The sequence below is a fragment of the Mirounga angustirostris genome, unplaced genomic scaffold (assembly GCF_029215605.1).
Source record: "Mirounga angustirostris isolate CCGP_5_RB_7025 unplaced genomic scaffold, mMirAng1.0.hap1 SCAF_8, whole genome shotgun sequence".
Lineage (NCBI taxonomy): Eukaryota > Metazoa > Chordata > Mammalia > Carnivora > Phocidae > Mirounga > Mirounga angustirostris.
Window position 1 is genome coordinate 62,717,628 of NW_026991716.1, and position 26,128 is coordinate 62,743,755.

The 26,128-nt window shown below is 36.4% G+C and overlaps 1 protein-coding gene and 1 pseudogene across 4 annotated transcripts in view; both read left to right on the top strand.

Moving 5' to 3' along the window:
- KCNQ5 (potassium voltage-gated channel subfamily Q member 5) overlaps positions 1 to 26,128 on the top strand; it is a 509,046-nt gene that overhangs the window by 72,811 nt on the left and 410,107 nt on the right. The window lies entirely within an intron of this gene.
- On the top strand, positions 14,826 to 14,921 carry LOC123838066 (U6 spliceosomal RNA; annotated as a pseudogene).

Here is a 26,128-nt window from a genome sequence, read left to right on the forward strand (position 1 = left end):
GCCTGGGCCTGTCCCCTTTGCTGCACTTCCCCATATTGCTTTGTGATTATTTGTTTGCTGTCTGCTTCCCCCAGTAAATTAACTTGTCGGGGGTAAGAACAATGTCATAACAAGCCAACAAAACCAGAAGGGCTGAAAATGTCTAGCTAAATCATTTCTTAAAAAATATTTTATTTGGCCAGAACCAAGGTACACAGACTTAAATTCTTGCAAAGAAGCATTTGCAAAGAAGCCAGTTCAGTCTATAAACTACCAAGTTCAGGCAGTTTAGATATATGTCAGCATTTTTAAATATTCCTTCATTTGGTCTGATTTTTTTAAAGCATTTATCTATTTATCCAGTTCTGTTTGTAGTATGTGTTTTAATTTTCAGCTACATTGCAAGAATGTACATGGCGCTGCAAAGGAAGTAATTACCCAGGATGAGGACATTTGATATATTTGCTGTTCTTGTGAAACTTGTAAAACTACTCATTCAAAGAGATTTTCTCTTAAAATAAGGTTTTAAGCTAGGGTAAATTCAATAAATGTTCACTTGTGGCTGCTTTTAAATACCAATATTTTGTACTCCATTTTTGTGTGCCTTAAAAAATATGGCCAAGCCAGACTTTTCTATAAAAATAAAACTGAATCTTACCTTACTTCCCTCTGAACACTGATAACTGCACATAAGGTGTTGTGATTTTAAATTTTATTAATAGCTTCTATTCTAGCCCAAGCTTCACATTTTTAGATGTTTTCATTATCATAATTAGATTTGGGGGAAGATCATCTCCTATTTTCTTCCTTTTTTAAATGTACGCAACAGAAATCTTTAGAAAAAATATTTCTCCTTATATTTATGGAACAATAGTGAAATCATGTTAAATTTACCAAAAAGATTGTTTTTTTAATATCCATAAGGACCAAACTGAAATATTTGTAAGTCATTATTTAAGACTTTAAATACATTAACAACATGCATGTTCTTTTTATGTCTTTGTAAATTGCCCTGCTTCTCATTTGTCAGAGATTACCCAGTGAGAACCTTTTAGGGATGTCTGCAAGAGGTGCTTAATAAATTCTTTTAGGTGGGGCGCCTGGGTGGCTCAGTCGGTAAGCGTCTGCCTTCGGCTCAGGTCATCATGATCCCGGGGTCCTGGGATCGAGCCCCGCATCGGGCTCCCTGCTGCGCAGGAAGCCTGCATCTCCCTCTCCCACTCCCCCTGCTTGTGTTCCTGCTCTCGCTTTGTCTCTCTCTGTCGAATAAATAAAAAATAAATAAATAAATTCTTTTAGGCAACTGCAATAATGACTTTCTTTGCTTCATATGATATACTTAGTATTTTTCCAAAACATAAAAATCACATAGAATGATGTATGCCAATATCAACTTCATTATTTAAGGGATTCCTTCCTAATAAGAAGGGAACATAAATATGAGCTTAAATTTTCCATATGTCTTGTTCTTGCTTTTTTAAAAAGGTAGTCTTGGTTCTTCCGGAAAATAATTATTGCATGTGGTGAAAAGTTATTTCCATTCATATAAAATGTAAAGTTTCCTCTTTGCTTAGAATGACCATTTCTGTAATTAGGAGTCTTTTTAAACATGGAATGCTATTATTTGATCTTTTTGTATCTCTGACTTCTGGCTCTATTTTATTACCTATCTCTTGATTGGTGATACTGTATAAAACATGCTATTTCTTTCCCTTTTTCTTCTTCTGCTCCATTAAGTTTATTGCATTTAAAAGATGATTACCATGCTATCGCATTAAATATAAACATTATTTACAAAAAAGATGTTACAGTTGAAGATTTTATTATATCCCCTCAGTTCAGAAACAAAGAGAGGCACTCCAGGGCCCTCACAATAGCCTCGCCCAGCCTTGAAGTTATTTCTGACTTGACTCCTTCTTGGTGTTTTTGCTTCAAATAAACTGAGTTAGTCAGTGTTTCTCCAATAACTTCTGTTCTTTTCTGCGTATCTGCCTTTGCTCAATCTATTTCTTCCACCTGATGTGATTTCCTCTGTATTTGAGCCCAAATCCCATTCACACCAGTTCCCTTCACCACACACATGGTGACTTTCTTGATACTTGCATCCTGGGTGTCCTAAATAACTACTTATTCCCTTTGATTTAGATGACTGAGTTGTGAGGACAGACATCCTGGGTCAGTAGAATTCACTGCATGCCTATCAATTGTCAGGAAGGTTAAACAGCAGAAGCTAAAGCTAGAGTTTGTCTTCATATTGAATCCATTTACTCCTTTTGTCAGTGTTTGGTAAGTATGAAAAGGAAAGTCATACTTTGCCAAGATATAGATGGTAGAATTGCCTCCATAGATTAAAAGAAATACTAGCTGCTTCTCCGTGGAGACTTTGTATTTTATGAGTAAGAAAATTTAAGTTGCAATGTTGAAGTGCATTTAATTGTGCAACTATTCTTAAAAATATACCTAGCTGGTTTTTTTGTTGTCGTTTTTTCTTTTAATTTTATTTTATTATGTTATGTTAATCACCATACATTACATTATTAGTTTTTGATGTAGTGTTCCCTGATTCATTGTTGTATATAACACCCAGTGCTCCATGCAGAACGTGCCCTCTTTAATACCCATCACCGGGCTAACCCATCCCCCCACTCCCCTCCCCTCTAGAACCCTCAGTTTGTTTCGTTTTTACTGTCAAAGTATTTTAAAAATAAAGCACAGCCAGTAAGATAAATGAAAATTTGTAAAGCTTAATTTCCCCTCCTATAGGAGTTTGTGTCCCTTTAAAAAGTGAGGTGGAGGGCAGGGGGAGATTTTCAAAGCAATTATCAGTCCTAATTTTTGACACAAAAAGAGCTGTCAGATTTTTTACTTTGGTTACTTCCATTTGAGAGCTAATTTGTTACATTATTACAATGTTGACAGCCTCAAATTCCCTGAAATAAATGATCAAAGGAAAAAGTCTAGTATAAGGTAAAAAAACGTTATTTTTTTTGATACTGTTGTTTTACTCAAAAAAAAGAGAATTTTTGTGTGTGAAAAGTTAAATAAGAGAAAAATAGCGAACTATTAAAATGAGTATTACATTTGCATAAATTATTTTGCAAAAAGTATTTGATAAATGTTTACTGCATAAAGAGCTTGGTTAATTTACTTTGAAATTTTGGTGAAATAAAGCAGCAGAAATCAGAAATAACAAACATTATAAAATTAAAATTGGTTAAAGTGCCACTGATAGTGTAGTTCTATTTTTTCTTTTTAGAATGAATTATTGAGTGCTTCAGAAAAGGAGGACCTTATTGGCCCCTGTAAATCTGCCTGTTATTGTCTTTCCTTTTATTAAAGCAGGAGCATTAAGATATTCTGAGTATAGGGGCGCCTGGGTGGCTCAGTCATTAAGCGTCTGCCTTTGGCTCAGGTCATGATACCAGGGCCCTGGGATGGAGCCCTGCATTGGGCTCCCTGCTCCACAGGAAGCCTGCTTCTCCCTCTCCCACTCCCCCCTGCTTGTGTTCCCTCTCTTGCTGTGTCTCTCTCTGTCAAATAAATAAATAAAATCTTTTTTTAAAAAAGATATTCTGAGTATAAAATGTGAAATGGAAAAGATGTTTTCTGTTTGAGAGATTCTCATAAAGTTAATATTTTATAAAATATCTTGTTGTAACTGAAATTTAAAAGATATCTGTTTAAAGAATCAAAAAAAGATTTATTCACTCATCCATTAGACATGTACTGGTTCTTTCTCTTTGCTGGACATATGGTAGACACTCAGGATGGAGAGATAAATTATAACTATCATTCCTTAGAGATTTACAATACAAGGAGTGTAAATAAATCTGTAACCAAATAAATCCAGCAGAAATAATAAATGTTATGTAGATGTGTGTATGGAGTATAGTGGAAGCACAAAGATAGTGATCCTACTTGCCCACGACCTTGTAATGGGTTCTAAAGTACATATTACATATGCTATAATATATTCATATATGTGTGTATTTTTATAATTGCAAAAATCTAAGAACAAATGTTAATGTGTATATATGTACATATTCATATTTTCAATCAGTTTATGAATATCAGGCCATAATGGTTTGTTTCATATCTTTCCCATGGCCAAATCACTTCTTGATATTATACTAAGCAAATGAGAAAGTGCATCAACTCCCATTAAGCAATAAATTCTTTTTTTTAGTAAATTCCTAATTTGGCACACTAAACTGGTTCATGATGGCCTTGAAAGTATCAAAGTACCTTCCAAAAATATCTAAATTAAAACCAAGGCATAATTTAACCAAAAAGGAGCATGTAACCAAGAAAAGTACAGAACAGTTTTTTTTATAGTAATCCACATTATTAGTGATTGCGAAGTATCATCTTTATATGTTCCTTTCTTGTCAAAAGAATAATACTCAGAACCACATGTAATAATCTTCTATGCACATTCATGTTCATAAACATGAAGACACCCACACCAACATAATCATACTGCCTGTATTATACTTAAGATATTTTAGGGAATATATATTAACTTAATTGTTTCTTGGTGTCCATATCAGGGACAGAGATGTCTATTTAACATGGTCATATAAACTGTGAGTGTGTATGCATGTGTGTATACCCGGTTAGACATGTGAACCACCTAGGGTTTCCAAATGGGAGTGGCAATTCAACTTCATAAGTGGTTTTTAGATTTGTACGTATATTCACAAAACCACCTGTTTCTTTTTAAAGTATTGCTATTTCCATTATTAAATGTGAAATTTTGAGTCTCACAAATGTTGCTTATTCCACTGGAGAACCAGTTTTTTTTGGTTTGTTTGTTTTTGTTTTTGTTTTTTTTAAAGATTTTATTTATTTATTCATTAGAGACAGAGAGACAGAGAGAGGCAGAGAGAGAAGCAGGCTCCCAAGGAGCAGGGAGCCCGATGCGGGACTCGATCCCAGGACCGTGGGATCATGACCTGAGCCGAAGGCAGACGCCTAACCATCTGAGCCACCCAGGCGCCCAGAGAACCAGTTTTGATACATTTTTTAAAAAATATCAAGGTACAAAGCCTAATTAAATTAATATACATCAGTATCAATTTGTATCAGTAATAAAACTATTCTGTATATGATCATTCTTCCTCCACCTGCAGGCATTATCCAGCTTTTGATTGTGTGTATGTGTGTGTGTGTGTTTATTTCAGAATTTTTAAAAATGACATCATTATACTATATATCTGGATACAGTAGGAAATGAAATAAATTTTATATTTAGCTATTGAAATGAATATTATTGAAAAACATCCAGAAATCGCCCTTGAGATAAATTATAGCTAAGATAAAATGCTTAAGAATGCCCAGTTTATTCCATGATTCTTGAATCTTCTGGAATTTAAATTATACATTAACCTGAAAATAGTTAATCAAGGACAGAATAGAAACTAGATACCAATTAAAATTTTTATATGTATATCTTTAATTGTCCAGCAACTGTAAAACTTCTTTTTTTTTTTAAGATTTTATTTATTTATTTGAGAGAGAGAGAATGAGAGAGAGAGCATGAGAGTGGGGAGGGTCAGAGGGAGAAGCAGACTCCCCGCCGAGCAGGGAGCCCGATGTGGGACTCGATCCCGGGTCTCCAGGATCATGACCTGAGCCGAAGGCAGTCGCCCAACCAACTGAGCCACCCAGGCGCCCCAACTGTAAAACTTCTTAATAAAATCTGAATCAAAAAAATTTTTTCCTACTAGCACTCCAGTACAGGTGGACAAGGGTTCAGGCTCCATGACTGACATGGCATTTACTCAATCAGCTAGTACAGTCAAAAGTCTGACTCTGACCTTTTACCCAAAGTCAGCTCCAAAACTGTAGTTCTTCTTGGTTTCAGATCCAGACCATCCCTTCCATTTCTCTTTTATGTCCTAAAGCTGCTGTCCGTACCCATGGTGAGTCTCATCATCTGCTGTTAAACTGCTCATCCTGAACTTTTGGCTGCTTTTAAGGAAGTAACATCTCTTCAGATTCCAGCCACAATTTTTAAGAAATCCACCTCCTGCTTAGCCACACCTTCTATTTTCCCTCCATTGACATCCTGTCATATTTCCAAAGTAACTGCCTTCTGTAAGCTCTTAAAGAATTCTCTTCACCGTTTATTTATTTCTTTGGTTTTTCTCATACTCTTTTCACCCCGATTTTACGTTGGATCTTTGTGAATATGTTCTCCATAACACATAAAATGTATTTTCCTCTTAATTTTATCTTTCTAAACCTTATCCAGTCTTTGGAGCCCATGCCATGTCATGCCTTCCAGAAATTTCCCCCATGGGCCCCCCTCTAGATAATCCCTAAATCTGAAATATTTATTAGCATGCAGGGCATGTAGAACTAGTGATAAATGTTTTCTGTTGTACTCTAGTGCTATTATGTCTGTAACATGGACTTACTTAGCTTTTTAAGAGAAGGAACCATGGGGCACCTGGGTGGCTCAGTCGGTTAAGCGTCTGCCTTCAGCTCAGGTTGTGGTCCCGGGGTGCTGGGATCCAGCCCTGCAAGGCTCCTTGCTCATTGGGGAGCCTGCTGCCCCCTCCGCTTGAGCTCTCTCTCTCTCTCTGTCAAGTAAATAAATAAAATCTTTAGAAAAGAGAGAGAGAGAGAAGGAACCATGTCTTACTCTTCTTTTAATCCCCATTAGAACACAAAACGATATATCAGGTACTCAAGAAAGACTCACTTATTGAGTAGATTACAAAGGTCATTATGAAACTTTAAGGCAATAGTTTTCAACCAGGGGCACTTTGGGACATTTGGCGATGTCTGAAGACATTGTTTAGTTGTTACAATTGGGAGGGAGGTCCTACTGGCATCTAATGAGCAGAAACCAGGGATTCTGACAAACATTCTAACAGTGCAGGGGAACACAACACCCCCCAGATATCAGGAGTGCTGAAGTTAAGAAATCCTGCCTAAATAGATGTTACATTTCATAGTAAATAATCTACAATCTTATATATTTCCTCCAAAGGAAGAACCTTTAGGGATTAATCCATGGAATGCTATTATATGCATTTCTTCTCTTTCTTCCTGCTTTTAAAAGAAGATCAAATAAATGCTTCAGGGATATCCAGAGGTCATTTAAAAACTTAGTTCTCTAAATCCTCACATCGCTACCACACAATAAAATCAAACATAAACTGAGTCTACACTGTATTTATCAAAACATGGATAGGGGCTACCTTGATCCTTTGATAAGAACTTTCTTCTTCCGGGGCACCTGGGTGGCTCAGTTGGTTAAGCGACTGCCTTCGGCTCAGGTCATGATCCTGGAGTCCCTGGATCGAGTCCCGCATCGGGCTCCCTGCTCAGCAGGGAGTCTGCTTCTCCCTCTGGCCCTCCCCACTCTCCACTCTCATGTGCTCTCTCTCATTCTGTCTCTCTCAAATAAATAAATAAAATCTTAAAAAAAAAAAAAAAAAACTTTCTTCTTCCTAAATTTTCTCTGATCTGTGCTCCTCAGCAGTTCTTACCCTCTTATTCATATTACCTTTTGTAATAAAGTTGTTTTTGTCAACGTATGTTTTGATGTTTAAATTTTAATTACAACTAAGTGGAGAAATATTTATAAATTTATGTATTTATTTATTCGACAGAGAGAGACACAGCGAGAGAGGGAACACAAGCAGGGGGAGCGGGAGAGGGAGAAGCAGGCTTCCCGCGGAGCAGGGAGCCTGATGCGGGGCTCGATCCCAGGACCCTGGGATCATGACCTGAGCTGAAGGCAGATGCTTAACGACTGAGCCACCCAGGCGCCCTGGAAGTATTTATAAATTTTATATTTTGCGTATATTAACACATATTTCATATGTATTAAGATATGAAATTGAAGGGAGTGATGGTAGAAAAAATTGAGAAAAAATTTTGAAATATAAAAATGAAAATTCTTTTAGATTTCATGTCTTAAAGACATGAAATTATTTAGAATTTTACCCTATCACAGAGAGAGAAAAAAGTTAGATTTGAATTTATTAAACAAATACTTCTTTCCCAAACTTTCTTCTAGATGGAGGGACAAATCATAATAGCAAAAGTATAGTTCCTCTTTTGACTCATGTACTTTTCCATAAGTAATTGGGTTCCTACCAGGATATTTTGGAAGAAGAAGGATGCAGTTGTCTAAGGAATTGCAATTATTGCATATATAGTTTTTATTGTTGCACCTATTTTTGACACATTCCAAAATGATATATTATGTAAATATAGTATTGATCAGTTTTCCTCCCTTTTAAAATTCTCCAAAAATAAAACATGCATAGAGAAAATTACTTGGTTTGGAGTAGAAGTCATTCTAAATGTGTGCTTTTATTGCCTTGTTTTTAAGACCTTTACTTCAATCCATACAAAACATCCAAATAATTTAGTCCTGGAATCCCATTCATTGGCAAACTAAAAGACCATCCAAATAAATAATAATCTGGGATTACGCTTGGTCATTGGAAAGGAAATATTTCTAGAAATAAAAATACTGTTCTTCTCTTTTTCCTGTAATTTTCATAGCACTCTGATGGCAGTTTTATGGCCACTAACAGAGATTTGGCCCAGAAAATCATGTTTAAACTGAGGGTGCACCCCTGCTAAATCAGAATGAATTGTGAAATAGCTAGAAATGCCACAGCTTCTCTTCATGTTCTGCAAATTGTTTCAAGATGTTTTCTATAAACTTGCACTACTTTTGCTTTTATATTTTTACTCATTCATTCAGCAAATATTTACTAAGAACATACCATGTACCAGCCACTAGTCTTAAGTCCTCAATCACTGATGAGCATAGCACACATTCTTCCTGTTTGACAGTGATTCCAGTCTTACAGTAGACAAAAATCAAATAATCATACAAATAAACATTTTTTCTTCTTTTGAAAAAACATGTATTGAGTGCCTCCAGGGTTCTGGACCTATTCTAGGCTGGGAGGATACAGTGCCAAAATCTAGGAAGGTTACATTCTGGCAGGCAAAAAGACAGCAAGCAAATAAAAGTAGATAGATCGATAGATATTATCATGGCAGGTGGTACTACGACAAAAATTAAGTTATATAAGGACAGAGAAGATTCTGGGAGTTGGGGTAATATGTTTATAGGCATAGTGGTCAGGAAATATTTCTTTTTAATATTTTATTTATTTGAGAGAGACAGAGATAGTGAGAGAGAGCACACAAGCAGGAAGGAGGCAGAGAAGCAGATTCCCTGCTGCACAGGAAGCCCAATGCGGGGCTCCATCCCAGGACCCTGGGATCATGACCTGAGCCAAAGGCAGGCACTTAATCCACTGAGCCACCCAGGTGCCCTGAAGTCAGGAAATATTTTAACAGAGACCTGAATGAAGAGAAGGAATGAGTCATGAGAAGAAAATTCCAGGCAGGAAGTACCTGACATATTAGGGAGTCAGCAAGGGAAATGTGGTAATGAGAGAGTGGTAGAAGATGAGGTCAGAGAGATAGGAAGGGGCCAGATCTTTTAAATGGCAAACAGCTTTGGTTACTACAAACTATGCAAAGTGCTTTGTAACAAACACAAGTATTAAAAGAACAGATATCTGGGAGCCTAACCTAACCTGGGGAATTAGAGGAGGCTTCTGTTGGGGACTGAATTGTGTCCCCCCAAATTCATATGTTGAAGCCTTAACCCCCAGTGTGACTGTAATTGAAGATAAGGCCTTGAAAGAGGTAATTAGGTGGTAAATGAAGTGGAAGGGTGAGATCCTAATCTAACAGGAATAAGAAGAGGTATGAGAGAATAGGAAGAAATACCAGGAAAAAAAAAAAAAAAGGAAGAGATACCAGGGATCCATGCACACAGACAAAAGGCCAGGTGTTGGGATTTAGTGAGAATGTGGTTGGCCATTTGCAAGCCAAGGAGAGATGCCTCAGGAAAAAACAAAACCTGCCAACACCTTGACTTGGACATCAGCCTCCAGAACTGTGGGAAAGTAAATTTATATTATTTAAGCCACTCAGTCTGTAATGTTTTGTTATGGAAGCAGTAGCAGACTGATACAATTTCTCTGAGTAGGTGACCTTTGAGCTGAAAACTGAAGGATGTATAGGAGTTAACCACGAAGTAGCATAAAACAACAGTCCGTGCAAGGACCCTACATTTGAAAAGCACATAGTGTGTTTGAGATTCTGAAGGCCCATTGGCTGAAGCTCCGAGAGCAAAGATAAGAACGGTACATGGAGAGATGAAAAAGGTTGAGGGAAGCCAAATCATACAAAGTCTGGTAGGCTCTTTGAAGGACTTGGGCCCTTATCTTAAAGGGGCTGATGTGATTTTAAAAAATTGGCATTTTTAAATATCACTTGGCTGTGGAAAATTGAATGGAATAGGGAAAGAATGAGTGTGGAGAGAACCACTCCAAAGGTCCCAGAGAGATGAAGTAGACTGGACTGGAAAGGAGGCAACAAAGATGGAGAGAAGTGAACTGATACTTGCAGATAAAGTTGATAGGGCAAGGATTCCTCCTACATCTCTGGGTCTTGCAAATGGAAATTGATACCACTCTTGAGATGGGGAACACTGAATTCATAATTTTATCTCCAAACCTAATCAGTTCCATTTTGGACATGTTGAATTTGAGATGCTTCTAAAATATCCAAGTGGAGAATGAGTAAGTGGATAAATCTGGAGCTCAGAGAACAGATGGAAGCTGGAGATACAAGCTTGGGGTTCACCAGCATATATACAGTAATTGAAACCTGCTATAGTTTCATTTCTCTAGAGACAGGGATTTTATTTGTTTTGTTCATTGATGTATCCCAGGTGCATGGAAAAATGCTGACATATAGGAGGCACTCAATACATATTTGTTGAATGAATGAATGAATGAATGAATGAATGAATGAATGAATGATCTAGGGAGAGCATTTCATATGAAGAGAGAAACAGGTCTAGAATGAAACCTTGAAGAATGGCAACTTCATAGGAGGGGTAGAACTTACAGAGGAACAACAAAGGAACACTCAGAGACAGGAAAATCAATCAAGTCTGAGGTACATGAAGCCAGGGGAAAAGAGTGTTTCAAAAAGAAAGTGAGTTTATCCTCTGGAGCGAATGGCATGCAGCAGCAAGTCTAGCCTATGAATGAGCACTTCTGAATCCTAACGGCAAGAAGGGCCTTAAAATACTTGAATTTATTTATCACCATTGTCAATCTTTGAATCAAAGACGATTTGATTGCTTATGTGCAAGACTTACCTCAGATAATAACAGTCTCTTAGAACCACATCTCCAACACATTCCCAGCATGGGTGTGTATATAATTACATCATCATTCTTTGCATTAAGTTATGATCTTAACGACACTTGCAAATAATGTATTCAAGTAACAACACCAATAGCTTTTCTTGACAAGTTCACTTGAAGTCTTCTGTCTGGATGAAAGCTCAACCACTTTTTGCCGTACTATCTCCTTCCCTCCCTCTTTTTAGTTCACTCTGTGCTTCCCTACTCTCTGCATAACAAAAACTTTACTAGCTTCATGCATAATCACATGATGAGTCATAATTAAGATTTGAATAAATGATCAAAATAATTTTATTTCACCACCTGTGTACCATCCACAAAAAAAGATAGACTGATTAATTAATTAATTTCCAAGGTCGTGAGTATAATTTGTCTAATCCTAGCTATTCTCATATAGATTCTCTGCCTTGCAGAAGAGCTATATGGAACCCTCTGGGGACATTTCTAATACTCATGAGCACAGTTTTCTTATAGCTAAATTGGGGTCACAGACCTCAATTTAGAGATCAATAATATTCAGCAGAAAATCCTGTCTCTCCATTTCATCCGAATGGCCTCTACCTTGAGATAGATAACCCACTTGACTTTTATATGTTATTATTTGCAATGGAAAAAATAAGGAAAAAAGTCATTAACTGTCCTTGGTTTAGATCTCAACTGTAGGCTGTAAATATTTAGTTTAAGGAATACTTCTCCTTCTTTCTCCCTGCTTTATTTTTCTTCAGTACACTTATCCTACTTGAAATTTTATTATATTTATTATATGTTTATTACTTTATTTGGTCTTGGATTATCTTCCCTTGGAAGATACAAGATACAATGTCTCTCTCATGTTTGCTGCATCCTCACACTCAAAACTATGCCTGACATATTGTAGGAGCTCAGTAATATTTACAGAATGAATAAATAAATAGATGCTTAAAGCCTGATGGTGGAGGTAGATATAAAATGCTGGTTGAGTTTGCAATTTAGTATGAAATGCAATTCCTAGTACCAAGTCACACATTTGAAATCCAGGCAAACATTTTTGCTTGTTAACATCTTTAACTGTCTTCTCCTAAGTGTCAGCCCTGCATTAGATGTTTCCACATGAAGATCCAAAGGTGCTTTGAACTCACAGTGTCCCAAACACCCTTCTTTTTTGTTTTCTGCCCCCACCACAACCTCATACCTCCCTCTCCTCAAGGCCTTCCTTATCACCTCTACCTGTTCCTTTGAGTTATAAAACACCTCTCTCTCCTTCAGCTATCCAACCAATCACCGAATTCTATGAATTCTGCCTTTATAATGTTTTTTATATCCACCTTCCAAACCACTTGACCCCTGTCCTGGTTCATTGGATAACTCCTTTTCCTGACAATTGCAATCCCTTCTAAGGTCTCCTGGTGCCTCTAGTCTCCTTTTTGTCCGGTCAGTATTACATTATTCCATATATTCCACACCTAAGTAATGTGAATATTAATTAATCAATAAAAATTAATTAAGTTTTTTTGTGTGTCCATTCTAGGTTCAAGGAATAGTCTAAGGCCAAATGGGGCTCTTTGTCTTACAGAAAGGTGTAAAGACTAGATAAGCCCATGTCACTGTCCTTCTCAAAAATGTTCAGACTTCCTGTTTACAGTGAGTAAAACTTAATCCCTTAGAATGATACTCCCAAACTCTCTTGCCTTTCTAGTTTTATCTCACATCCTTCCGATGACCCTAAACACAAGCATTCTATGTACCTTCTGTGTTGTTTCCAGAAGGGGTATGCACTTCCATCCTGAGTTCTGTCTTTCTTCATCTCATCGCTCTAACTGGAATGAGTTCCTCTTTCCCCTTACACATGTGATAAAGTCCTGTTCGTTCTTAGACGCCTAACTCAAATGTCTGCTCACCTGTGAGCCCTTGTCCATTACCACAGGAAGAATTAAATCTTTTCTGTTTGCTCACAGACTTCATTTATTCCTCTATAAGTGCACTTATATCTGCTGTAGAGTAGGTTCTGAGCACCTTAAAGAATATATATGCTCCTGGTGAGTCCTTTTTTTTTTAAGGCCTCTTACTACTAAGCCTTAATTTATCTATCTGAGATTTCAAGTTCATATCAAATAGTGTATTTCTAAGGAGTTCCTAGATTCTCTCCAGTATGTTCTAGAAAGTGCTAGCCACAATTGTGCAATGCTACAATAACTGCTGTACTCAGTTTCTCTAAAGTTCTCGGTCCTTGAGCTGTAGCATGAGGAGCTTTTCAGAGCCCATTTGGTAGGAAGGTTTACACCACCTTCAGAGTTCAGAATGGAACTGAACTGAACAGGACCCTCATAGAACATCCTATGCAATATAGTTGAATACTTTGCTTTCCCTTTTTTCTCTGACATAGCTCAGAAGCTGTTGCTTGTGTACTTTATGCCTGATATTGTATGGTTACATAAAAATCTCTTCTTCTCATAAGTAGGGATAGTGTTAACCTTGGGTACTATTTGGTAGCTACTGTGATTTCACTAATGACCATCAGATTCAGAGCTTAATTGTCAACTGATATGTCAGAACGCCATATACTGGCTAATTTCCGTCGGTTTCTAGATGATAACTGTTAATGTCAAGGCAGTTCAAAAATAGCAAAAACTTGATTTCCCCTTAATATCCTGAAAATCATATTCATGGGCACCAGGGAGTCTGGGCAATAAATCTGATGGATTTTTTGCCATCATATTTAGAATAAACAAATTAATGCTAGAAACAGTTTTCTAACAGGAGATAATAAAGGAAATGGGCAAACACAAATAAATGTTACAAAGAGGAAAAATACAATCTCTGTGAGCAGATTAATTGCTTTTGTAAATTAGATGGAACTTTTTAAATGTAGGCAAGAGTTTTAAAATTATACAATTTAGCTAAATAACGTAGTATTTGTTCCTATCATTGAATAGTTGTCTTTCTATTGGGGCAAAAATTGATGTTTAAATATGTTTTATGACAAAGAAGTGTTTGCCAAATTATTTACCAGTGACTATTTCTTTAATTGGACTGAGGTAAGTGAGAGTGTGATTCCCCCCTATGGTGGCCAGTTTCAGGCAGGTCACTGCAGGGTGGGTGTGAAGATTCACTCCCATCTCTGCACCTACCAGTGAGATCATTAAAGAACACATGTGGTGCTGGTAGCACACAAACTGGCCGGTGTCTGGATGTGTTCACAGTATGACCAGGTTCCCCCAACCTGTCCCAAATCCCCAGGCTAAATCCCTTGAGGCTCTGGTGTTCACCTTGCAGATTTTGGCTGTTAATCACAGTTACAATCTTGTACACTGCAGGCTTTCAATAAATGTTTGCCCTTTGATTATTACAAAGGCTTTCTTGGTAGAAAGGTTCAGGTAAGAACCTGAAGCATAGGATGAAATGGGTGATGAGTAGAAGAATCCGATTGTAAATTTTGCTGAGATCAACTCCTGCCCTCACATGGTAGGGAGCCTCTTTGGTACCTCACTAAAATGTAGAGAGGATAGACCCTCTTCCTGGCTGAGGCCATATACTGGCTTAATAGCATATGTAATTTACTCTTTGGGCTTTTTTTTAATAAAAATTGTATACATTTATACTCACTTCAGCATATATACTAAAATTAGAATGCTATAGAAAAGTTAGCATGCACAAGGTTGACATGCAAATTCGTGAAGCATTCCATAGTTTTATAGGAAATATAGTTAATAATATGTAACAACTTTGTATGGTGACAGATGGTAGCTAGATTTATCCTGGTCGTCATTTTGTAATGTATGTAAATGTTGAGTCACTATGTTGTACACCTGAAACTAGTATTATACGATATGTCAACTACACTTCAATTTAAAAAAGAGATCTCATGAACAATAGGTGTTCAAGAGTTCCTTTCCTTAAGATCTTGTGAATCAGATTTTGTGAAGTTGAACCAAATAATTTCAGAGTACAGTGCCTAACTTATTCCTCTCAAATAATCCACATAAAATACAGTATTGCTAAATAAATTCCCTGTTTTTAGATCAAAAAGTATATATTTAAGGTATATAACATGATGTTTTGATATACATATATACATAGTGAAAATAGTCAAGATAATTAACATATCCATCTCCTCACATAGTTACCTTTTCTATGTTTGTGATGAGAGCACCTAAGACTTACTCTCAACAAATTTCCAGTATACAATGCTGTGTTGTTAATTATAGGCACCATATACTGTACATTAGATCTCTAGTACTTATTCATCCTACAGAACTGCTTACTTTGAAATATAGACACATCCAAATTAAAAAAGGGAAATCAATTATAAGAGGACATTTATAAAATATTTTAAAAGTAATATTTGGTTTTATAAGATCATATTTTAATGACAATTAGATAATCTAATACTATGAAATTCTAATGATATCTCATACTGAGGTCTTAAAAAGAATAATTGTTTCACAGTACCTGAATATCCTCATAGTGTCGAAATTTTTTGATTCTTGAGAAATCTTATATCTAAAAATAATTTCCCTCTACAGCATATATCAAAATTCAGAAGTTCACAATTGATGTTTGTGGTATAGTTACTTTTATATTGTTACATGTAGAATCATGAAAATATATTTGAGATTGCAGTTGAACACCTATTTTATGTCAATAAGAACTCTTGTACAGTTTAAGGCTGAAATGCAGTGAGAACATTTGTCTTGTAACATTAGAGTCCACATCCAGAAACATTCTGTGTATCATAGAAAAAATAATGCAGTGGATTTTATGGGTTTTTTTAAGTTTTGAAAAATAGAAAATTTTCACATAAGAAGTATGTCATATGATTTATAATACATTAAAAGATAGCTGATAAATTCATTTTGATCTCACACAATAGTGCTCAAATTTAAAACTTTTGCAGTCTTAAACTTTCCGTATCTTTCCTGATCTTTTATTTAATGCAAACATTTTTATAATGTATGTACACATATTTAAAGAAAGTATATTAGCATATTTATAATAACTTATGACAATTTTATGAATATCACCTAATAAATGAAACCTCTATTCTAAAGAACTCTTAAATGATATTTAAATATGAAGAAGCCTTATTATTGGGGGTTTGTCATAAACAAATAGATAACAAACTACATATGTCTATATGTAGGAAAGACCTAAAAATTAAAGGAAGTGATGTAAAGAATTGGTTGTGGGAAAAAATTCTAAGTTGAATTTAAAGAACTAGATCAGATTGAACACAGGTTAATTCTTCCTTTCTTATAGACTGTCTAGGGGACATAGTTCCTATTATATTTTAAATTTTAATACATTTTATTGGCTTGTGGATTATTTTAGCTCTGTTATTAAAATAATGTTTCACTTCTAAATATGTAATTTTGAAAGGTTTGCAGCAATGTCCTTTGTCTGAATTCTTTAGAGAAAAAATAATATAATAATAATGTGATGAAATAAAATTATTCTTTTAGGAATGTATCTTTAAAGGATAAGATATTGAGATTCAAAAATACATACATTTCAATAACACTGTGAGTTGATCTTAACAATAGGTACCATAATAAATTTTCTAGTTACTCAAATGATATTGCTATTGTTCAAAATTATTTTAGAGCTCTTCTTTTGGAGTTGCCTTTATAACCAAGTTATGAACCACATAAAAAAATTTCTAATATGTTACAGTTGCATCTTTTTCTTAACCCAAATGCCATTGCCCACCTTATTTATATTGTTTATCATAAGGGACTCCAAATGTCCTTTTACAGCCTCCCAAAATAAAATTCATTCTTTGAGTATATTTTAAAGAATGGGACACAATTCCGAAGGAAATTAAAAAGCAGTTTTGAAATACTTAAAAGACTGCTCATGAGAATAAATGTATAACCTCACAGAGTAACTGTTTTATAAAGGAAATTGATTATTTGGATGTATAAGCTATGGTATGTGTGTGCAATCATTATGTTTTTATTCATTCATTTACTTATGATTGAACTACCATAATATTATGAAAAACTATTCTTAGCATCAAGGAGGCATTTAAAATGTTTCCCTTTGTTTTAAGTTGGTTTTTTGGGTTGTTTTTGTTGTTGTTGTTGTTGTTTTGCTTAGTTGAATATTCATTTGGCTTTTTTGCAGTACCAAAAGCAATAGGTGAAACCCTGCTTTAGAGGCTTCTCCATGGTCTTTAATTGTTAATCCTAATAGAAGCTTTACTCTTTGCAAATCAGTTCTGGGCACCACATTTGGTAAAGGCTGGGTCTATAGCCACAAGATTAAATCTATTTTCACATTTTTATCACATAAAGGAGACCATACCTGTTTGGTTTGCTGGTATATGGCTGTCATAATATCCATATGTAATAGGAGTTCAATTACTGTCTGCTGAGTGAATGTCAGATGTCAGACACACAACTTGTCATTTTTAGGTCTCCTAAAAATGTTATTTGAAAAACATGTTCAACTTTGGTGAGACAAGAGAAAAGCGTATCTTAACAAAAGCAATCTTTAGAGAAGAGATTGCAGGGATGCTTATTCATAAAACATATAAACCTCTGTTCTACTTTAGCCACTGTTTCCCCAGTGCCATCTCAAAGCAGCAATTTAAATTCATTTCTGCATTTTATCAACACAGTGTTTATTAGACACCTACTATAAGCCGAAGAGTGTTCTAGGGACTGGGAAAATAACTATAAACAAAACAGAGTTCCCATGGAGTTTGCATTTTAGTGGGGACAAATGGTGATTCTTGAAGATATTGTAATGTATTTGTAAGCATTGTTTCTGATTATTGACAAAATGTGAATAATGATCCCAATGTAGTGAAGTCTCAGTGGTATAATTTGGTGAGCTTCATAAACTGTATCACAAAAAAGAGTGCTGCTAACCCAGTTTGGGCAAATATAGAAAATTCAGATGCCTGACACCTAATGTTGTCTCACCAATGTTGTAATGGTTTGCTTAAGATGAATGGTTGACCACCTTGAACTTCCCAGGAGTTACCAGGAGAAATAATGTCTTCATTGGGAATTCATTCTTGGATGACATATGCTTTTAGAAAATAACACCTGTGAAATGTTAGTATAGGAACACTTAATTTTGGTACAATCTTTAATAAAGACTACAGACTTTGGGCTTTTTATCTTAGCATTAGCCACATATTTAAGTATGATGGACACAGCATCACCTGAATCCTTAACTTAGAATCCATTTCCATGAGGCTGCCTCTAGATATTTTAATGTGCATTTAAACCACAGAAATAAAAGCTGGGTGAATATTTGTGTTCATGCATTCATGAATGAGTTTCTCTAAAAACATGAAAAATACTCCTAGCACTAAGAAGGTGTTTGAAAAAGTTTTTGAAGGCCATTTGTTTTGTAGATACTCACTTAGCTTTTACAGGACAGTAGTACCAACAGTAGCTAGAATCCTGCCCTGGAGTCGTCCCTAGCATGACCTCGCATGACTCTCTTTCTCGAAAATATCACACTGCCAATCACTACCCATAAATTTCTAGAGGGCAAAGACTATGTTTCATACGTGTACCCCTTCCAACCCCTACAGCCACCCCAAAACATACAGAGCTCCTCATGCATAGAGTACCTGTATGTTTTTACTAATTGGCTTTGGCTAAGAGCTGTGAAGAGCCCTCTTCCTTGCTCTACATTGCTAAAAATTTCCCTTGAGTAGCTTTCCTGAGAAACTGAGGTTGCCCTGGCAGCCTACATTTGCTTTTTTTTTCTAAATTCCTTTTGATAGCCATGATCTTATAAAAGAGTTCCTCTGAACTGATCTCTAAGAGAGTTTGAATCGTTATGTTGCGAACGTGGGCTTCATCCTTTGCTGGTCTGCCTACTCTGCTTGCCACTTTTCCATCAGCAGTTGGTGGCATTCAGTAGCAGCTGCCTTATCTTTATCTTGCTTTTCACTTGAAGATTTGGGAGCTAAGCCAGGTCTTGAGATTGTTCCCTTCTGCTCCTTCTTACGGTCTTATTTGAAATCCTTTCACATGTTTGGGGAGGGGGGTACCCAGACAAGGAAGGACAACAAAAATGACAGTTTCTCCCACTCCCCAATATAAGTCCCATTTTAGGCCTGCTTTTGTAATTGCTAGTGTTTCATCAGTTGTTCTTTTTGTATTGAAATGTAAAAATATTCTAGCTTTGTTTTCTAAAAATAGCTTCTAAGAAGTAGTTCAAACATGGATGTAAAATACAGTGAGTTGAAAAAAAAAGAGATACTACTAGGATCAGGGGAAAGGGTATTCATTCATTCATTCATTCATTCATTCATTCAAAAACTGTTGAGCTTCTACTATTTGTTTGGATCTGTGGGGCATGCAAAGATGAACAAAACATAATTGTACTCCCTTAAAACTGCAATCTAAGTGGAAAAAATGGAATTTTGCCCTATACCAGCAGGTATCTGAACTCCACCCAGATTTTTGGACCCCTACTACGCTAGGTTTTCTGATGGAAAAGTGTTATTCTTTCTTCCCTTGGAGAAGTATTTTGAAAGACTAATGCAGTCTCCCCTCTCCAAAGATGAATGACATTGAGGTGGAAGACGTAGGCAGAGATCTCTCTAGACATTAGGCATCCCTTGCTGTTCCACTCTACCTGCTGCTTCCAGAAATAACCCTGCTCAGAAACCCTTCCTCTCATAGGTTCCTCTGAGTACAGCCCACACTTCTTAAGTAATGAAAAAACAAAAGAATAAAAAAAATTTTTACATGACTGAAGACTGGTTACCTACCAGCACCATTTCATTCAGTTCTCACCCCAATGAGACGAGGCAGATATTTTACTGGTGAAAAATCTGGGTACTGAACACTCAAGCCAAGTCAGGATTCAAAACCAGGTCTGTGTGACTCCAAAGCCATACACACTTTTAATGTTATAACTTTGTGGCATCCTGCTTAGAGGTCCTTCTCTGAAGGTGGCATCTTTTCTTGGCAGTAATGGCCCTGTGGGCCCCTTTTAGGTAGTTCTCATAGGTTCCTCTCTTGTCTGTCTGGTTACTCCCTTGCTTCCTTGAACAATTCCTCAGGGATTGGACAGCATGGTGTTATTCTGCCAGCATCATCTCCAGAAAGAACCCTCTAGTGCTGGCAGCCATTCCCTAGGCCCCTCCCAAGGCACTTCCTCAAGGACGGACACCCTCGACTTAGGCCCTCCTGGCTTTACGGCACACAACCAGAATCTATCACCATTGTCCCAGAGTGCTGAAGGATGTGGCAAGAATCTCATGGTCTTCATAATTCCCATCCTTCCTATGCCTGGTATATAACCAAAATTTAATGGTGACTCAGTCAGTGTTGAGTCAGTGTTAGAGACGTGATCCAAAGCCATCTATTTGTCTGGTACCCAAGGCAGTGCTCACTTTCATTCTGCCATTTGGCCTCTGGAGTGTCCTTTGTCCCATATGAGGGAGCTTCAGAACCTGTGCTTTTGAGTCATTGTGTCAGCTTTTTATAGTTTTACTATCTTCTCCATTGCCTTTTACTGCTATACAAGTGAGTGCACAGCTCACTTAACCTTCTGCTAGGTTTGCTGCTTTTAATCTGTTGTGGAATGGATGCTTTTTCACATTTTATCTAAAATGAGAGATGACAAGACTCCTAGGGAAGGACTCCTGTGCATTCACCTAGGTTTCTGAATCTATCAAAATTGTTGCCTGTTCCAAGAAATTATTTTGCTTCCTCCTTGACTCAGCTATATCATATTATTTGTGTTGCTGTATCCTTGGAATAAGTGGTAAAGGATATTTTCTCTTCCCTTTGTCCCCACAGAATCTAGGCAAGGTATGAGCATGTAATTTTCTTCAGTTTCTTTCTTATTTAGCCATTTTTCAGCCAAAGAGATTTCTGCTAATACGTAGAAATCCTTTTTTGAGGAAAGCATGATCAAATCAGTGCGGAGTGATCTGTGATGTTTGATGTGATTCATTAATTGCTATAATAAAACTCCTGGAAGTGTGAAACAGTGAGAATCTTAGAGGTTATTTTGTTTGGTCCTTTTATTTTCAGATCAGGAAATCGTAGTAGGCCGTGAAGATGAAGGGCTATGTGCAAGGTCCCAGAGATGGTGGGCCTAGAGCCAGGATAAAACCCCAACCTCTGGTTCTTAGTTCATTTCTTCTTTCTCTTTCCACTCCTATTTCTTCTTAGAATCAGGTATATCTATTAAATGATTGTAGATTTCATATTTAAATTTATGAGTATAATAGTTACTATCCTATGGGTTAGCATCTTGCAGAGAATCAGCAAAGTAGGAAGTGTATAAATTTAGAAACCAGATAGACGATGATCAAATACCAATTATGTCATTTGCTGACCATAGTATTGGACAAGCTATTTAATCTCTCTAAATTTTAGATTTCTCATCTGCAAAATGGAGATTATAATAACAACCATGGAGTGAGAGTTAAGTGAATTCATTACTATATAGAGCTGAGAACAGTGCCTGGCCCATAGAAGGTGTCCAGTAAGAAAGATGTACAATTATCAGATGTCTTTTTCTCCTTTATCTAAAACCTTTATTCCCTTTATGCTTAAAATTTTTGTTATATGGCTATTATTTTAGGTTTTTGATAAGTTCTGCAAACAAGTAAGTTTATAAATAGGTTTAATGTGTGCATTTGATTTTCATGGATTGTTTTCTTAATCCAGATCTGATTCTCTGCCTGGAGTTGCAAAGAAGTGAGTGTATATTTACAAAGGCATTTAAGTGTCACAGACCAACATTTCTCAAAGTCTGATCTTAGATCACTTACGTAAGAATCACTTAAAGGGGTGGGAAGATTCCCAGGCTCTACAATAGACCTGATGAATGCAAATCTCTAATGATGAAAGGGCCCAGGAATCTCTATTTTATGATAAACTCAAAGTATGATTTTCATACATTTTAATTGTTGAGAACCACTGCTATGGATGAATTTTTTTTTTTTTTTTTTTTTTTTTTTTTTAAGATTATTTGAAAGAGAGAACGTGTGTGCGGGCAGGGGGAGGGGTAGAGGGAGAGGGATAGATTCCCAAGCAGACTCCACCTTGGGCATGGAGCCCAACTTGGGGCTTAATCCCACCACCCTAAGATCATAACCTAAGCTGAAACCAAGAGTCCAGTGCCCAACTGACTGAGCCACCCAGGTGTCCCTAGATGAATTATTCTAAATGCCAGATTACTCAACCTAAAATATTATTTTCCTTATTCTACGTCCTTGTTCAAATAATCTTTAGTAGTTCTCACTAATCTCCAGTTTGGCAAGGAGGGTCATCCACTATCAGGTTGTGTGAATTTGCCTATTTAGTCTTGTGATAGGCTGGAAAATGTCTCCCAAAAGATACCCATGTCCATATCCAGAATCTGGAAATAGGGTACCTTAGAATATTGCAAAGGAACTTTGCAGATGTGCTTAAATTAAGGATCGCGTGACGGACATTATCCTGGCTATCGAGGTGAGCCTGTGTAATCACAGTGGTCTGTATAAGAGAGGCAGGAGGATCAGATAGTATGTGAAGATAGAAGCAAGAGATTGGAGTGATGGCAGGAAGGGGTCCTGAGCCAAGGAATGCAAGTAACTTCTGGCAGCTGAGAGGGGAAAGGAAACAGATTCTCCCCTCACGGCCTCCAAAAGGAACCAGCCCTGCTGACACCTTGACTTCAGCCCAGTGAGAGTGATTTTGGACTTCTGATCTCTAGAGCCATAAGATACTAGATTTGTGCTGTTTCGATCCAATATTCTTGTGGCAATTTGTTGCAGCAGCAAGAGCAAAGTAGTACCTTGGTTTTTCTCCAACCACTCATCTTTTCTGGTCCTTGGCTCCTTTCTCCCTGGTTCTTGCACTCTCCCTGAACCTTGTCTTGTGCTTTCTCATCTCTGAGCTGGGCTCACTTTCCACCTACCAGGCATGCTCTTTTTGTTGTTGTTGTTCTCCTTCTGTCTGTCAGGCAGGAGTGATTTTCCCTTTTCTGAAGTTCTAAGGCAATCAGGACCTGTGCAATTTATTGTGCATCTAGTTATGAAAATCTCCATCAGGGAATGGGTAAGCACAAAATCTCTCAAATCAGAACTCCTAGGTTTAAATCCTGATTCTCCCACAACCGCCATAGAGGTTTCTCAAACCCTCCAAGTCTCAGTGTCTTCATTTCTATCAACCTCCTAGGATCATGAAGTCTAGAGATGCTTCACATAATAGTGAATTGGCATTGTCGCTCAATCAGAATAAGGACTCTATATGTGTTGGTGATTATCTGACTTGTCGTTCAGCCTATCTCTGATTATTATCTTAAAGAGCTATTCAGCCATATTGTTTACATTTTAATACGTTTGTGTTTTTGTTTCCCTGTCTGTTAACTCCGTGAAAGTAAGCATGATGATAATTATAACAACAAATAACAATAATAGCTAAATGATAAAATGAAAGGAAAATGTCTTCATTTTGGAAGATATTGTTTCAGTTCTAGCTTCACAATTTACTGGCTGTCTTAAAAGAAAAGAAATTGAGTTTCTTCATCTGTAGAATGGGAATAATAACGGTATTTGCCTCTTAAAATTGATTTCAGGATTAAGTAAAATGATCAGTTCAAATCTTAGCACCTAGAACATGGTGAGAGTTGAGTACATGTTAACCATTGTTAAAGGCAACCAGTATTTAATTTTCTTTTTACTTGTCTTTATTCTGTAATTAATCTTGATATTCCTATTACTTTATATATGGCAATAATATGAGAAATAAGGGGAAGAAAATTGGGTATATGTCTAATATATTGTGCTTTGCTATCAGATGTATTATAGACTGTAAGTCCCACAGGCTTTTAGGGCTTGCTCTTGGATTAATGCTCAAATGTGTGCAGGAAATACATAAAACTTGGTTGCTTTCCTCCCTCCCTCCCTCTCTCCCTCTCTCCCTTTCTTCCTTTCTTCCTTCTTTCCTCTCTTTCATCTCAGGTGACTGTATGAATAGTTTGGTATTTTAAGTACTTTGAATACATTAGATTTTGGAACTATTTTTGAAAAAAAAATCTGTGATTCAATACATTGCCATTCATCATTACTTCCCTTTACAACCCTTCATGCTATTTTAGTGCAGATGAGAGCTCTCCTATCCCAGCTAATTTGAATTGATTTTTCACATGAGAGTTCATAAGTGACTATGCTAAAATTAAGGTCTATTACATTTTCTGCACTTCCTTTGTCTGCTAATATTATAATATGATTTTTAAGTAATTGGATTTCTTTTGACATGATTTCTTATTTAGAAACTCTGGCTTATTTGCAAGTCTTTTATCTATACATGTTTATATATTTTATATCGATATTTTCTCCCTGGTTGCCATCTAATTATCTTAGAGAGACTTGGAATTACTCTTTTTTATTTAAGCCATATAAAATAGCTGTATATCACCAAGAAAATATGAATACAAGAATGCTAGGAAAATTTGGTAGTAAATGTTTTTGTCATTAAAAGCAAGAAGAGAAAATGAAACCAATTTGCATAATGAAAAAGAGTAAGTATATTTAAATGTCCTAAATAGATGCCTCAGAACTCATGCTTTGTCATTTATTATTTTTAAAGCAAGGAAAGATTACCTCCTCTTCTTACTCTTTTGGCCACTTTTATTCAAAGATTTAAAAGGCAACTGGGAATTTCCCTCATGACCCGTGGGATAGTCTATTCTTCGTGTATTCTTCTTAGACTTCCTAGACTACACGGCATCACAGTGGTTACAGGCTCTCCCTGGAAACCTTTCTTAGTGACCCAGTGCCTTGGAAAATTGTTCATTTTGCCCTAAGAAGACATTCTGACTCTAGACTTACACACACACACACACATACACACACACACACACACCCAAGTGAATTTAAAATGAGAAATGGAGACTTCATCTGACAAAACAGAAAATGTTTGCCCTGTTGAGAGATTTATGGCCCCGTGTTCTCCTTGGCCACAATGCTTGAGTGCCTTCACTGAGAAGTGAGAGGCAGTGCTGAACAAAAACCATACTACTTTACAGACTTGGTGAGAGTAATTTTACTCATGAATAAGCAACAGCTCATGCTTGTGCAAAATGTCCATCTGTGCCCTCTCATTGTGGCTCTCTCTCATTAAAAAGAGGCATTAGAAGCCAAATAGAAAATATATTGTTCAATTTACCATAGATTTCAGAGGAGAAATACGAGTTTTGTTTCACCTTATAACATGATTCCATTTAACAAATTTAAACAATATAATCCTAATGTATTAGTTCATCCATTATGAAATTAACAACTTATCTTAAAGAATATGTTAAAATTGGTTTCTTAAATACTAAAACAAGGATGAATTTTTACTTAAAAAAATTTCCCTACTTTTCCCCTAGACATAATTTGTTTTAAAAAATCATCTAACAGAGGGATTCCTGAGTGGCTGAGTCGGTTAAGCTTCCAACTCTTGGTTTCTGCTACTGTCATGATCTCGGGGTGGTGGGATGGAGCCCCACATCCAGCTCCATGCTCGGCGCAGTCTGCTTGGGATTCTGTTCCTTCCCCTTGCTCTCCCGACCCCGGACATGATCTCTCTCTCTCAAATAAATAAATAAATCTTTAAAAAAAAAATCATCTAATAGAGGAACCATGATATCTTCTCAAACAGTCTTTTTAATGCAATATCAAATTATATTGTAATCTAGTGGCAAAATAACACTGAATTATAATCAACTCTCAATATATACATATATATTCCAAAAATGTATAAACTCTTAATATATTTAATGAAGTTCAAGTAGCAGTCATTTTTCCGATGTCTCCCAAAAATGAATTGATCATGTTGATTGCTGGTTTGGGGGGGGAATTTCATTGATTGATTTAAAAGTAGTATATATGGTGGGCTTGACTTTTCTTTAATAAGTGTAGTGGGAGAAAATAATTTCTAT